The following is a 15,624-nucleotide window of genomic DNA, read 5'->3' on the forward strand; positions in this document are numbered from 1 at the left end:
AGCACCTCTAAGAAAGAGGGAAGTGCAGCTCAGAGGGGTTAAGTCACTTGCCCAAGGTCACACAGGTAGAAGCTGGACCTTGAACTCTGGTAGTCCGCCTCCTGAGCCAGCACTCTTTACTGCCACATTACTATTCAGGCTCACAAAAGGAGAAGGAGGCTGCCAGTGCTGTAGGGATGTCTAAGATTAGGTCATCCAGTCCTGGCACAGGAACAATTTGTAAAGGGAACGGTATGGTGAGCAGAAACCAGACTGTAGCGGGTGTGGAGGGACTGAGTTTGAAGAAGTAGAAACATTACTGTGGACCTCTGATGGAAGTGCGGCAATTACAAGGAGTTGGTGTTTTTTTTTTGTTTTTTTTTGTTTTTTTTTTTTTAAAGGTTGGGAGGCTTACTGGTTGAGGAGAAGGTGGAGAGAAAATAACCAGGCCCGGGAAGTCTGCAGAGGTAACAAGAATGGGATCAGGAGTGCAGGTGAAGGCTGGATTAGACAGGGGACATGTCCTCTTAGGCTGAATACAGGAACCTGGAGCTGTTCTGAGATACCAGTAAGTTTCTGGGAGCAGGGGTTTGAGAGACTTGTACATTGTTTTCTTGGGGGAACGAGGTGGTGAGACCATCAGCTGAGAGTGGAAAATAGGGCCTTGAAGATGAGGACGCTTTGGTATGGTGACTACGGAAAACACGAACGACAGGAACATGGAATGGCTAGACCCCACATTCTCCCGGGAGTGTCCTCTGAGACTTCAGACATATTGTGCATTTCCAACTAATTCCACAAAGCAGCCTCTGTCCCCAAATGGCTGACTATTCCTGACCCATCTCATCCTGTGAGTCCACGTCTCATCTGTGGGATTAGCTTGGGGATGTGCTTGGCTGGTCCCGTGGCATTAGTGGAAAGCAGATGTGGTCCCTTTCTCTGGGAGGAGTGATTAGAAATGAGTGTAGGGTCTAGATTCCTAGATCGAATCCTGGCTCCCATAGGCACCAGCTGTGTGATTTTGAGTAAGTGGCTTAACCTCTCTGTGCTTCCTTTCTTCATCTGTACAACAGGGATAAAAATAGTGCCTATTTTATAGGATTATTATGAAGATTAAGTGAGGTTATATGTATGAAACATGTTAGAACTATTCCAGCCACGTAGTAAGTGCTCGAAAATATTAGCTATCATTATGAGATCTTACTCTGATCTCTTATCCTAGTTGGCCTTGAAAGAGACAGAAAAAGTTCTCACTGAAGCTATAGTGAGCCAATAACTCATGGGAAGGCTCTAGAAGTCATTTATTTTTTCAACCAGCCAATGTAGATTTCTCTCTGGCAAGTGTCCTGTCTGACTGCCTCCCGCTAGGAGTCTGACCCTGTTTACTTCAGTTAATCCCATAGCAACCCCTCTAGGTATTATTAGTCCTGTTTTAAAGGTGAAGCAACTGAGACTCTGTGGGTTAAGTGACTTTCCCAACTGCAGTAGGTATGTAGAAATATGGGGAAGTATAATTAGAAGTTAAAAAAAAGTTGAATAAATTTGTAGATAAGATGGATAATTATGGGTACAGAGACTAGAAGAGATGGATATATAAAAGATTCTTTTTAAGATTCTGTTAAAGATTAGTGAAATTACAGAAGCTTAAAAATTCTTTTACTATTATATTGAGATTTTAATGAAAAAAGTGATTTGAACAAACATTTGGACTCCTTCATTGCACCTCCCAAACCACCATGCTCAAACCTTGTGACAGCTTGGCCTCCTTCACCTCACTCCCCTTTTCTCTTTCCCATCCTTCAGATCAGATTAGATTGCCTATCTAGTTTCTCCTGTGATCTTATGTTTTCCAAGTACACACACACCCAGTTTTGTGAGATGAGGCCTCTTTTTGGAGTGTCAGCTCTTTGCTTAGGAAGCCTTGCTCTGATTTGATAATTTTCTGCTTTATGCTCATAAAAACTACTGGGCCGTTTATGGTTCTACATAAATAAAAACATCAGTGCCTTGCTGTCATGGAGATGAGTCCCTGCCACCTCCAGCCTGTGAGTCTGGCTTGTGCAGCCTGGTACAGTAGTCTTCAGAAATCTCCAAGCTCACACGGAGACAGAATTGACCCCTTAGCATGTCATAGCTTCTGAGATGGGGACAGGTGGCTGTGCCGCTGGCAAACCTTCACTTTCCAGATTGACTTTGCCCACTGTATCATTACAGATATTGATTCAGCTGTTGTAATTAAGACCTGAAATAATAGAGACTTAAACCAAGCAGAAGTTGATTTCTTTCTCCCCTAAACAATCCAGGATGGATAGAGAGGCTCATCCTTTTGGGGCCCAGGTTCTTTCTGTTTTGCTGCTTTGTTAAATTTCAGTTATTGGCATCATCTGCTTTCTCCAGGATAGCTCACCACCATATCTCCATCCCAGCCAGAGAGATGGAGGAAAGGCGTAAGGAGGGCATAACCTGCCCTGTAACATCCTGACCACGTACTTCACCCATCAGCCCTTGCACAGGAGGTGGAGCTGCACTGCAGGAACATGGCCACAGAGAGCAGTGGTTAAGCATGTGGACTCCAGGGCCAGAGTACCTGGATTTGAATCCTGACTGTACCACTTGCTGGCTAGTTCACCTTGGACAGATCATTATTCACTCAATGTCTGTTTCCTTATCTATAAAATGGGTATGATGATAAAAATAGTACTTTTCCCTCAACATTGTTGAAGCTTAAATTGGCTATTATGTGAAAATGTGAGGCTTTACCTTTATATATAAATTAAATATATATAAATGATATAGAAATTTGTATATTAAATGTGAAACTTAAATGAGCTGTTATGTGGAAAGTGCTAAGAATAGTGTCTGCCATACAATAGGTATTTTATATGTATATTAATTAGTATAATTATCATGGAAGCGTTTGGTGCACATGAAGTGGTAGTGTTGGGGATGCTGGTGATGATAGTAGTGATGGTGGTGGTGGTGATGGTGGTGATGGTGGTGATGGTGGTGATGATAGTAGTCATGGTGGTGATGGGGTGATGATAGTGGTTGTAGTGGCAATGGTGCAAATGAAGAATCAGGTCATGATGGTCCTCATACACTGTGGTAAAGAGTTTGGAATTTGCTCTGAGTATAATGGGAAGCTGTTGAACCTTTTGAGCAAGAGTGGGGTGAACTGACTTATAATTTTTAAAGATCTCTCCCACTGCTGGTGTTGAATAGATGGAAAAGGAGGAAGAGTAGAAGCAGGGGGATTAGTCAGGAGGCCACCACAGCAGTGCCAGGTGGGTTAGACGAGAATGCTAGTGGAGGAGATGGTGAAGGCAGTCAGGTTTCACCCAGAATATGTCAAGCTCATTCTCATCACATGGCCTTTGTATGGTTGTTCCCACTGCCTGGAAATTCTTCACCCAGAACATCTCCTGACTCACCCCCATCACTTGATTCATGTCTTTTTTCAAATATCATCCCCTCCCAGAGGCCTTCTCTGACCATCTTAGCTAAAACAATAAATCACCCTACCTCATTTATTTTTCTTTATAGCACTTATGTGAAAGCATGTGATTTATTTTTTCGTTTACTTCCTTATCTCTGTCTCCCCTACTACAATGTAAATTCCATAAGAGCAGGGACCTGCTTATTTCCCCTCCCGTATGACATACATCAGGTACTCAATAGACACTTGTTGAAGGAATAAACAAGTGAAAATTCAAAGTGCTAGTGAGAAGGTTGGAAAGCATCACCTCCAAAGGCAGCTGCACTTGCAGGAAGAAGGAGCCGTTCAGCCACCCCTGCTGGGTGGGGGTGCAGAAGAGATGTAGGTTGTTTGAATTTAGCTCTGAGGTAAGGTTTTATGACTTACTTGTTTATTCATACCCCACCTCATTCCAAACAGGATTAGATGTGGCTTAGGAAATGCACAGTGCATTAGTAAAATATAAATGCAGAATAAAATTAGGATGATGGAAAGGACCAGTCAGAATAGATTGTCTGGATGTCAGGGTCTTATATACCTGAGATGTTATGCGGTGGCAAATGTATCTCTGAGTTTGCTGGTGATCAAAAGCAGAAGGCACAAAACTTCCTGTGAAACTAGGTAAGGACACAGAAGGGAAAGTGGGACTGTGGCTGGTGGGAGATTATAGGCGGTTCACTGTGGATCTCTTTTGAAGAGCTCAGTTGGTGGACCCAGTCTTACATTTCCTCTTGCTCCAATATTTTGGGGGTGAAGAGGAAGAGAGGGCTGGGAGGGAGGAATAACTTTGAAAATCCAGCTCTGTAGATGGCCACCCTGTTTTGTCCAGCTCTCTAAGTTGGGCTTCAGCAAACCCAGTTGATGGACCCACTTTGAGAACTCCAGCCTTGTCACCCACCTTACCGTCCTCTTGTGAGAGATACATCACCCATATCTCACTTTCTGGGTTAAGTTGGAGATACTCCAGGCAGTTACATTTTGTTTTATCCCCTTGTGCTTACGTGTCTGACCTAAACTCCAGCTGAAGCTGAGGTTCCCTTTAGCCAATTAGCCCATTAGTTGGTTCATTATTTTGGAATGTGGCAGACGGTCGGAGTCCAAATCATTTTGCAAACTGTGTTCTTTACAGGAGGGCCATTGTTCCAGGAGCAGGGTTACTCACTAGACTGAGCTGAAGGGGCATATCTGGACAGGTCTATTTGGCAGTCAGTCATCAGGCAGCTATGACTGCCCCTGGCTTACCGGTTCTGACTTAACCTTGGTTGCCTCTCCCTTAGCATGGATGCTGCACCAAGGGCAAACAAGCCAGGGAAGTCCCAGCCCCTAGAAAGCTAATCAGCTCTTTCCCAGCGGGGTGTAACGCAGTGATTTGACCTCTACTTCAGCAGCTAATCCTAAGTGGACCCTGCATACCTCTGAGGTGCCGCGGATCATAGTTCTAAATCACAGGTAATGCAAACAGCCCAGAGTCCAGGAGAATAAACTGTGCTCGTCTATACAATGGAACACAAAAGAATAAACAGAATGAACTCAGCAATAAAAACAGAATGAACTACTGAAATACAGAGATACCTTGTTTTATTGTGCTTTGCTTTATTGCACTTTGCAAATACTGTGTTTTTTACAGATTGAAGATTTGTGGCAACTCTGCATTGAGCAAGTCTACCGGCGTTAGTTTTACAACAGTAATTGCTCACTTGGTGTCTCTGTGTCACGTTTTGGTAATGCTCACAATATTTCAAACTTTTTCGTTATATTATGTTTGTTATGGTGATCTGTGATCAGTGATCTTTGATGTTACCTTTGTAACAGTTTCGGGGTGCCACAAACTACACCTGTGCAAGAGAGAAAACTTAATCAATGAACGTTGTATGTGTTCCGACTGCTCCACTGATGAGCTGTTCCCGCATCTTGCTCCCTTTCCTTGGGCCTCCCTAGTCACTGAGACACAACAGTATTGAAACTAGGCCAATTTATCAGGTAATTCAGGCTACACTAAGCAACAGATTTTCAGTGTAGATGAAACAGCCTTCTCTTGGAAGAAGATGCCATCTAGGACTTTCATAGCTAGAGAGAAGTCAATGCCTGGCTTCAAAACTTCGAAGGACTGGCTCTCATGTAGGGGCTAATGCAGCTGGTGACTTGAAGTTGAAGCCAATGCTCGTTTACCATCATTTACTGAAAGTCTTAGGGCTTTTAAGAATTATGGTAAATCTACTATGAATGGAAGGACAAAACATGGATGACAGCACATCTGTTGACAACGTGGTTTACTGAATATTTTAAGCCCACTGTTGAGACCTGCTGCTCAGAAACAAAAGACTTGTTTCAAAATATTACTGCTCACTGACAATGTACCTGGTCACCCAAGAGCTCTGATAGAGGTGTACCAGATTAATGATGTTTTTATGCCTGCTAATGTGACCTCTATTCTGCAGGCAACGTATTAAGGAGTTATTTTGACTTCCAAGCCTTATTATTTAAGAAATACGCTTCGTAAGGCTATAGCTGCCATACATAGTGATTCCTCTGATGGATCTGGGCAAAGTCAATTGAAAACCTTCTGAAAAGGACTGAACTCCTCAAAATATCAACATGCACAAAGATTTGGAAGAAGTTAATTCCAACCCTCATGGATGGCTTTGAGGGGTTCAGTGGAGGAAGTAAATGCAGATGTGGTGGAAATAGCCAGAGAACTAAAATAGAAGTGGAGCCTGAAGATGTGACTGAATTGCTGCAATCTCATGAGAAAACTTTTAACAGATGAGGAGTTGCTTATTATGGATGAGTGAAGAAGGTGGCTTCTTGACATGAAATCTCCTCCTGGTGAAGATGCTGTGAAGATTGTTGAAATGACAACAAGGGATTTAGAATATTACATATATTTATTTGATAAAGCAGTAGCAGGGTTTGAGAGGATTGAGTCCAGTTTTGAAAGAAGTTCTACTGGGTGTAAAATGCCACTAAACAGCAGTGCGTGCTACAGAGAAATAATTCATGACGGGAAGAATCAATCGATGCAGCAAAGTTCATTGTTGCCTTATTTTAAGAAATTGCCACAGCCGTCCCAACCTTCAGCATCCACCACACTGATCAGTCAGCAGCCATTAACAAGCAGCAAGACCCTCCACCAGCAGAGATTACGACTTGCTGAAGGCTCAGATGATAGCATCATTTAGCAACAAAGTACATTTTTAAAGACATAATGCTAATATTGCATGCTTAGTAGACTACAGTACACTATCGTTTACACTACAGTATAGTGTAAACATAACTTTTACATGCACTGGGAAACCAAAGAATTCATCTGACTCACTTTATTGCAATATTTGCTTTATTGCGGTGGTCTGGAACCAAACCAATATCTCCAAGTTATGCCTGTAATGTGGATGGATCTCTGAAACCTATTCTGTGAAAGAAGCTGGGCCTAAAAGCAAATAATGTATGATTCCATTTATATGAAGTCTAGAGCCTATGAAAACCAATCCATGGTGATAGAAATCAGAACAGTGGTTGCCCATAGGGTTGTGTATAACTGGAGGGGGAATGAGAGAGAGAACTTTATGGGGTAATGGAAACAAGGCGTGTCTTAACTGAGGTGGTGGTTTTGCCTCAAAAACTGACCACCATCTTGCAGCTATGTAACCTCAGGAAGCCTACTTAACTGAAGCTTCACTTCCCTTTTATGTAATATAAGGACACTTCTCTTTATTTTGTATGAATATTCAGCACTTGAGGCCTTACCAAAGCACTTCAACTGCGCTTGGTCCTACAACCATGCGAATCAAATGTCATGTATTTTCTTCATCCTCAAGGAAAACTTGAGCCCTGGTGTCAAAATGCCACTCTTCCTGTTCTGCCCTCTGTCCTACATAAAGTTCTTGTATTCCTTGGTTAGGAGAAACTGTTTTTCTTCAATTGTACACCAAGCTCAAGAAGATAAATAGATAAAACATCCCTGAAGCCATCTGCAGAGAGAAGAGGTCCAGTAGGACGTGACTAAAGAGATAAATATGTGCTTTGACTTCTTTGGAAGAGAGATGCTCTCTTTCACCAAGATGCTATTGAAAACAAAGTTACACTGTGGTGACAAGGCACAGTTAGAAATCAGCCCGCTTCTTCATGGGCCTGGCTTCTACTTGGATCACAGGAAAGTCAGCAAATATTTGCAATAAAAGGAACCCTGGAGGTTCTTCGCTCTCATTTCCCTTGTGATGAAGGTTGACCCTTTTGTAGAACTCAGGCCATTCATTTTGTATAATTTGGGATTGTCTTATGTTTCTACACAAATAGGTTCATGCTGCATCTCTTGGGTAGTCAGACCACAGCAATGGCGTTACGTGCTCTGGGCATTGCTTCTTATCAGCGGGCACACAACTTCAATTGTCCCGCGGCGGATGGTGTTAACTTTGATCACTTGATTAAGGTAGCATCTATTGGTTTCTACATTCTAAATTATTATCTTTCCCTTTGTAATGAAAAAGTATTTCATATGGAAGTACTTTAAGATTGTGTAAATAGCCTGCTTTTTCATCAGTCAATTTATCTATTCATTTATTAATATCAATATGGACCCAAAGATTCCTATCTTATTAAATGGATTATAGTTCATCACCATCGTTATTCTGATGCTCAGATTGTTCCAGACATGTCCAGTGGGAGCTCCTTAGAGCTGGCTTCTGTGTCCTGTTCCCATCATTCTTTGATTACTTCCTTGCTCTCTGGCACAGGATACTCCAGGCTCATGTATTTTCTCTGTTCTAACCCTAGAATTTCCATGGAGCCCTGATTCCTCTAAAGGAGAATGATATTTACAAAGCAAGACCTGGATCTATCTGAGCCTTGTCCCCCATCCCTTTAAGCAGTCCTCAGACTCCCAACATGACATGAGAACAGGCTGAGGCCTGGACGTGAGCCTGGCAGAGCCCCGTCTCAGGGTACACGTGCTCTCAGTTACTGTAGATAAGCAGGCCAGGCCCTCCTGTGCCATTGGTGAAGCCTGGGGTTGCAGGGTGGACCCAACCCATGGGACCAAAGCAGCTCCAAGTCCTTTATCTGAGTCCCTCAGGGACCCGAGGAAGGTCTGCACAGCCAGGGGCTCCAGAGTTAAACTTGAGGGTCTCCAAGAACACAAGAACAAACTCTTCATTTCTGCTTCCTACAAACAGCTGAGGGGGGAAGTTACAAAGGAAAAAGCAGGGGTAAAAGGGATGGTGGGCAGGAAGGAGGCAGTCTGTCTGAGATGTAAGTGTGCCTTCACCACGTCAGGCAGACTAAGCTGGTGAGGGCAGTGTACCTGGCAGGCGCTTTTCACAGTCTTTGCTTAAGCTCCTCTCTGTGCTGGGCACGGCCCCCAGCTGCGGGGCTTAGTTCCAGCTCACAGCCTAGCAAGACCCAAAAAGGGGACATAAACATTACATAGGAGAGCAAAGGGGAATTGGGACCAGGCTGATCACGAACTCCACCTGCCATTTCTAACGGCTGCAACAGGGGCAGGGGGATCTTTTCAAGTTCATCTTTGTTCACCTACCAGGGAGAAAGCCTTGTAAGAAAAGATATTGCTGGGCACTGTGGGAGGAAAAGAAGGAAGACTAGGCCGAGTGGATGGGCAAACCAGTTCTGTCCAGAGTGGCTGAGGCTGCTGTTCATTGGGGATGGAGAATCTGAGAAGACACGTGGGCATTACTTTCTCAATGGCAGGGATAGACTGTTGGTCTCTGATTCTGTTAGACCACCCTCAGACAGAAGGGGAAGAGATGAAAAGGGAAAGATGTCTTCTGAGACTGCAAAGATGAGAACATGTCTAGGCAGATGAATATGAGGGAAGCAAGGTTGCCAGGTCAGAAGCTAGATTATAGGGAGCCTTTGTATGAATTAGGAAAAGGTGCTCCTTCTAGGTACACAACTCAGTGAGCAAAGAGTGCTTTTGGGCAGATAAAAAAAAAGGATTCAGTCCCATACCCATGCCATACTCAGTTTGGCAAATAGAGCTCTGGTTGAGTTTCAGCCTCCACACATGCCTTCAGCATGGTGTATTTGTGCAGTATGCAACCTACACAACTGTCCACAGTGGCCAGAAGGGTCAACTGAATTGTTACTGAGAGAATCTGAATTTGCTGCTTTTCCTGAATGGAGAGGAATACACCACTAGGAACTTTACCTTTCCTGCTGGAGATTTTCTCAGCCCACTTTGAAGCCTGGTTTGACTGTGGGGAGAAGTATCAGCAGAAGTTCTGACAGGGGAGGGGGAACTGTGCATTACCTCAGGACCTTCCCAGACTGAGAGGAGGAAGCACATTCCTGGTTCATGATGGATAAACACCCACGAGTGGACGATGAACCCCAGTGAAGACCACACCTAGCATCACCCAGGGAGGGAGAATCACCACAGCTTCAGGAATGAGGAAGAAGGCAGGAGACAGCATCCCTTTGGGGCCAAGGGAGAGACTTCTCCCCAGAGGTGGAACAGCTGTTCTTCTCCTGTGACAAGGCTGTGGAGGGAGGCACCTGCATTCCCCAGGCAGCAGGTCACACTCTCTGAGCAGGTGTGGAGGGAGATAGTGGAGGTGACTTGAGCAGGGGAGGGGCCCATCACTGTCAGCCAGGTCTCCAGGCCCTGAGGTGTTTCACTTTCTTTCTCCCAATCCCACCACTTTTCCTGGGACCTGAGCTGCTGGTTATCTGTGTCAGGCTGCCAGCTAGGGCTTACTCAGGCGGGAAAACGCAGGCACCCCAGAGTCTGGCTTTACAACAGGCTTCCAGGCCTGGTCACCGGCCTTGACCCAGCAGGCCATGACTGAGGTCAGCGCATGGATGAGAGGATACAGGAGGAGTGCCTGTGTGCGTGTTCGTGTGTGCATGTGTGTGTGTGTGTGTACGTGGAGGGGGAGTCTTCATAGAGGGAGTCCTAATCACTGTGTGTCTCCTCATCAGAGCATCTGTACCTGAAACTCAGGGAACACAGCTCCTCAGGTGAGGTAACCCCTGTGGGAGTCACCGACTCTCTCCCCTTCTTGTGCTGTGGTTGGAAGGAGTAGGAGTTACTAAAGGAAGAAAAGGCTCCTCTTCAGTGGCTGTCCCAGCCATGGTGTGGGGGCTGTGCAGCTGGACTAGAGGGTTCTGACCTTCGGTGAGCTGGCTACAGGGCTGTGGCCACAGGCCTAGCTCCCCTGAGGAATGGAAGACCTACCAGGACCTCCTCCTCATGGTTCACCTTGCTCCTCCCTCCACGAATATTCTCCCTCTCCCTCTGACCTGTCCTCTACCTCATTTCCCCTCCTCTGTTCCCAATAACTAGCCCCTCACCTGCCTGTGACGGGGGAGTGAGCAGGGCAGGAAAGCAGAGTCCCATCTCCGGGGGTGGGGGGAGGCCCACGCCCTCCCAGTAGGCACTCCTGTGGGAGGGTGAATGTCAGCTCACATCCCTGCCCTGCTCTCTGGAAGCTCTCTCTCCTTCTTTAGGGGCTCCTTGACCCATGAGTGTCCCCAGAGCCTCAGGCCTGGTGTGGTGACCCAGTCTCCCCAGAGATGTTGCTGGAACTTCACAGCCACACTGTCCGCAGTCTGGTTCCTGGGAGCAGGCCCTGAGAGGAGGTTTGTGCACAGGTGCTTTTGAAGGCAGTGCTCCCACAAAAAATCGCAAGGAGTCGGGAAGTAGGCAGGGTGGGGATGTGGATGTGACCTTGGTGAAGTCCGACACCAGCATGGCCCCAAGGCACTCTGGAGTGGAAAGTACACCTCAGTGTCTGTACTGCCTTAAGAGAAGGTTCCTGAGCTTATATCCTGCAGTCAGTCCTTGGCTAAGGTGACCTGAAGGGGCGGGGGTTATATGTTCTCAGGGCTTCCTGCTCCTAAAGGAGGAAGTGGCTCCATTAGCCCAGGGGCGGGCCTCTGAGAAGCCACGGGTGCAGGTTGTTCAAAGTAAAGCACACACAGCTGGGAGGAGGGATCTGCAAGGATGGGGTGGGGCATCATCAGAGGTGGAGGGGTGGCTGTTGGCCCCTGGGAACCAGCCGAAATGGGCTAGGGCTGGGCTGGGAGCAGACAAAGGGCTCCCACACTGGTGGTCAGAATGGCCTGTCAGAGTCGAGCGATTGGGCACAGTTTTTGAGATCATTCCAGGCATCCCCATAAGTCCTTTCAATTTCAAGGTTTTAGTGGAACTAAGGGAGTTTCATAGCAGAGTCCAAGGCCTTCTTTTGCAGAATTACATTTCTCCTTCCCACTACGCTTCTTCCCCTTCCTCTTATCACCTGTTTCTTTCATTTTTCTGAATTCCCATATATTGCACCGTTTGTGCCACAGCCAGGGCTGCTTATATTACTTGGCATCTGTGTAGGGGTAGCTTACAGTCGTGAGTTCTGTCACAGGCTTTGGAGGTGGACTTGGACTTGATGCTCAGCTTAGCCATTTACCTACTGTGTGACCTAGGGCAGGTTACTTAACTTCTCTGAGCCTTCCTTTTCTCTATAAACTCTCATAATAGCAGTACCAACTTCAGGTGTACTGTGAGGATTAAAATGGGAGGTGCTTAGCAATGTATCTGGCATGATCCACGCTCGTTAAATGCCAGCTACTGTTTTGAAATGATAGTCATTATTTTTGTGTGCAGATACGGTGTGCATACTTTACTGCAGTCTCCCTGAGGGCAGGCGCCAGCTGCGGTACCTTATATACCTAAGCAGGGTGATGGTGCTGGGGGCAGGAACTTCCTCTCTGAGGAGATCCTGGTCATTTTGAGTAAGCGGCACAGAGCTGGAAAACTCCGGCTGCTAACCGGGATCAGCCAGGCAAACGGGACACGGCCGCCTGTCAGGTGGGACACGTGTGCTCAGTGTGAGGGGGACTGCAGGTCACACACTCATACATTTTCACACACGCTGTCTCACACACGCTCACACAACTCAACACACACTCTCATACACATTATCACACACACACACACACTCACACATGCTCGCACGCACATTCTCAACACTTTCACACATTCTTGCATACACAGTCGGTCACACATTTTCACACACGCTGTCTCACACATTTTCTCACACACATGCTCACTCAACTCTCGACACACTCACACTCTCACAGTCTCTCACTTTCGCACACTCATACACAAACTCTCACATACTTTCTATCACACATACTCTCACTCTCTCACCCTCACTCTTTCACACACACTTTCTCTCACACACATTCTATCTCACACATTCTCTTCACACATACTGTCACACTCCCACTCTCATACACACACTCTCACACAAACTTTCTCTCATACACACTCATACACTTTCATACACATTCTTTCTTACACACTCACACACACTCTCTCACACACCCTCTCTCACAGATGGAGGATGGCCACTAATACGCTCCTCTACCTTCCAGGTTCTCAGAAAAACCAATAAGCCGTAGTCTCTTTCTGTGTCCGCAGAGGGCTGCTCTAACCCACATAACCTCATTCCATTTCTTTGTGCCAGAATGATGGTAGAACTCACCTTCTCAAGGTCTTCTAGGAATAGCAGAAAGTTAAAACTCTGGGGAAGACAGTGGGAGGTCGATGGGCCCAAACTCCTGCAGTTTCATGGGCAATTTTAAATATCTGAAGAAAATTAGGGGGCTCTCTCTTTAGAGAACATATGCTTAAAGCCAACAGATGCAATGCTGTACACACAACTTCAGGGAGGCAAGGATCCTCCTCCCCAAGACCCATCTACCAGCCCTGGGTAGAGACACCCCATTCTGAAGGATCTGGTCCTAAGCACTAGAGCTGCATAAAAGCAAACACAAGCAATGCCAGCAGCACCACCCACCATGCCGAGTCTTGTGCCATATATGATGTCCTCTTGCGACTCAAAGAATGGCAGGTGACAATGTCAAACCAGCGACACATCCCAAGGAGAAACTATCCTTTATGGAATGCTTGCTTCCGAGGCCTCCAGGAGCTTTCTCAGAACCACCCATTTGGTTCCAGACCTCCCAGCTTTCCAGGAACCACATTTCTGGGCCAGTGAGAGGGCAGGCTTGGAGTGGCTGATGACACATTCCGGGCAGACAGTCCCCAGCCATAGCAAGCAGGGAAGTGACCATGGTGGTGAGCTTCCCCGCCCTACAGAGGAGGCAGCAGTAGAACATTGTAAGCGTGGAGGACAATACCACACGGAGCGCCCAGCATGGGAACCTGGGGACTGAGGTTGGAATGTATTATGATGCAAACACACACACATTGTGCAGCTGATGGTGCCGGGTCTCTGAAGGTGCACGCCAGGGCGTGGGGTTGGGGACAGCCATCCATTTCACCTTGCTTGGGACGTGCCTCTGTGCAGGGAGCTAACATTTACTGAGCTTCGTGGTGTACTGGACACAGAGAGGCAGATTCAAGGACACAGCCCTAGTCCTCAAAGCACTCACAGTCTATTGGGAAAGAGAAATCTACACTGAACATTCCAGGAAGGTGCCATATGACAGATGCAGGCCCGAGGCACTCTGGAGCTGAAGTCCTACTGCTAGAAATCATCTGTGGTGAGGAAAGCCTTTGGGAAGCGGGTGCCAGTGTGGCCCTGAGTCGAGCTCTCAACCTTGGCTGTGCGTCAGAATCACCTGGGAAGCTTTGAAAACCAGGCCCCACCCCGACCACGTACATCAGAATCTCTGGGGAAGGTCCCAGCTGTCAGCAGTTTTTCAGCAGTTTTTAAAGCTCTGCCAGTAATCCCAGTATGTAGCAGGGTGGAGAGCCACGGCCAGCGCTGCACAGCCCCTCTCCCGTGGTCTTCCTCCAGGGAGCCCCCCTTGTTGGGAAACTTCGTGATTGATGAGGTGGGACCTCAGGGGACAGCCAGGGTGGGAGGTGGACTACTGAGGAAGTTGACACACAAAAAAAGCTTCCAAATGTTGCTTATGTTCGTGTAACTCAGGAACCTGCCCATTACTAGCATTTTCAACGTCTCCAGGCCTTGAACACAGAGAGGGATTATGGTTTCCCTCATATCTAAGGCCCAGAACCACTCCTCTGGGATTGACTGGCAGTGAGAACATCTCTTTGCTTCAGGGGAAACCCTCTCTCCAATCCCACCTGGAAAGGTACGGCCTGGCCCTGTGGTCCCAGCAAGGCAGCCGTCATAGTTCATAGAGCATTTCCCGACGTTCTTAGGAAATGTGTGGGATGTGGGCTTGTGCTGGTGTTGAGGTATGGGGGCCATGATTCAAAATACCATAGGACTGGTAGGAAAAGTCCAAATAGCCCAATAGAAATAAGCCCAAGGAAAATGACACACAGCTGCCTATCAGGATGCTGTGCACACAGTGAGTGGGAATAGAACTCTAGGTCACACACTCACACATACCCAAGCCATACATCACACACACACACACAGATTTTAGCAGCTGGCATCATCACCCAGGCTGAAGACAAGAATAAGTTCCTTTAATTCTCAGATGCTCAGAAATGCATACCATTCCTTGTTTTGGTTTGGTTGGTTGTGGGGCATCCATGAGACACTGAACTGGGAGAAGCCACATGGACAGGTAGTTCTGTGAGCCAGTCTTGGGCTGGAGAGGTCTCTGTTGGTGAGAGAAATCTGGGAGGCAGCAGCATAAAGAGGGAATTTCAGGCCCTGGGCACTGATGAGACAGCCTAGGGAGGGTGTAGACCGAGGAAGACAGAGGCTGAGACCAAACCCTCGAGTTGCCCCAACGTTTGGTGTTGGGTGGTGCAGACTAAGGAGCCAGGGGCAGGGAGTGAGGAAAGAAACCAGCAGAGAAGCTGAGCTAGAAGCCAATCTAGGACCCAAGAGGAGGGAATATTCAGGTCGAAAAGGATTAGGACAAAAACCCGACCATTGGACTTGGGCAGCAGGGCAGTTGTTGGGAGCCTTGACAGAGGTCATTTCAGGGGTGCTGTGAAGGCAAAGGCCTCGGCAGTGGGCAGAGGAGTCATTCTAGGAATTTGGGTATGATGGGGAACAGGGAGGTGGGGCTGAATCTGGGGATGTGAGAGAAGGGCAACTTTTCACTTTCATTTTTCACGCGGATGGGAATGATTTAGGAGAGAGAGAGGGGTATCAGGGCAGCAGAGAAAGAGGGGCCACCCCAAGGAGTGAAGTCCCTGAGAAGATGAGGGGGCTTGTGCCCTGGGAGGGAGGAACAGGCATTTGGTAAGATGAGGGATATCCAAC

This window comes from Vicugna pacos, chromosome 15 (genome assembly GCF_048564905.1).
Source record: "Vicugna pacos chromosome 15, VicPac4, whole genome shotgun sequence".
Lineage (NCBI taxonomy): Eukaryota > Metazoa > Chordata > Mammalia > Artiodactyla > Camelidae > Vicugna > Vicugna pacos.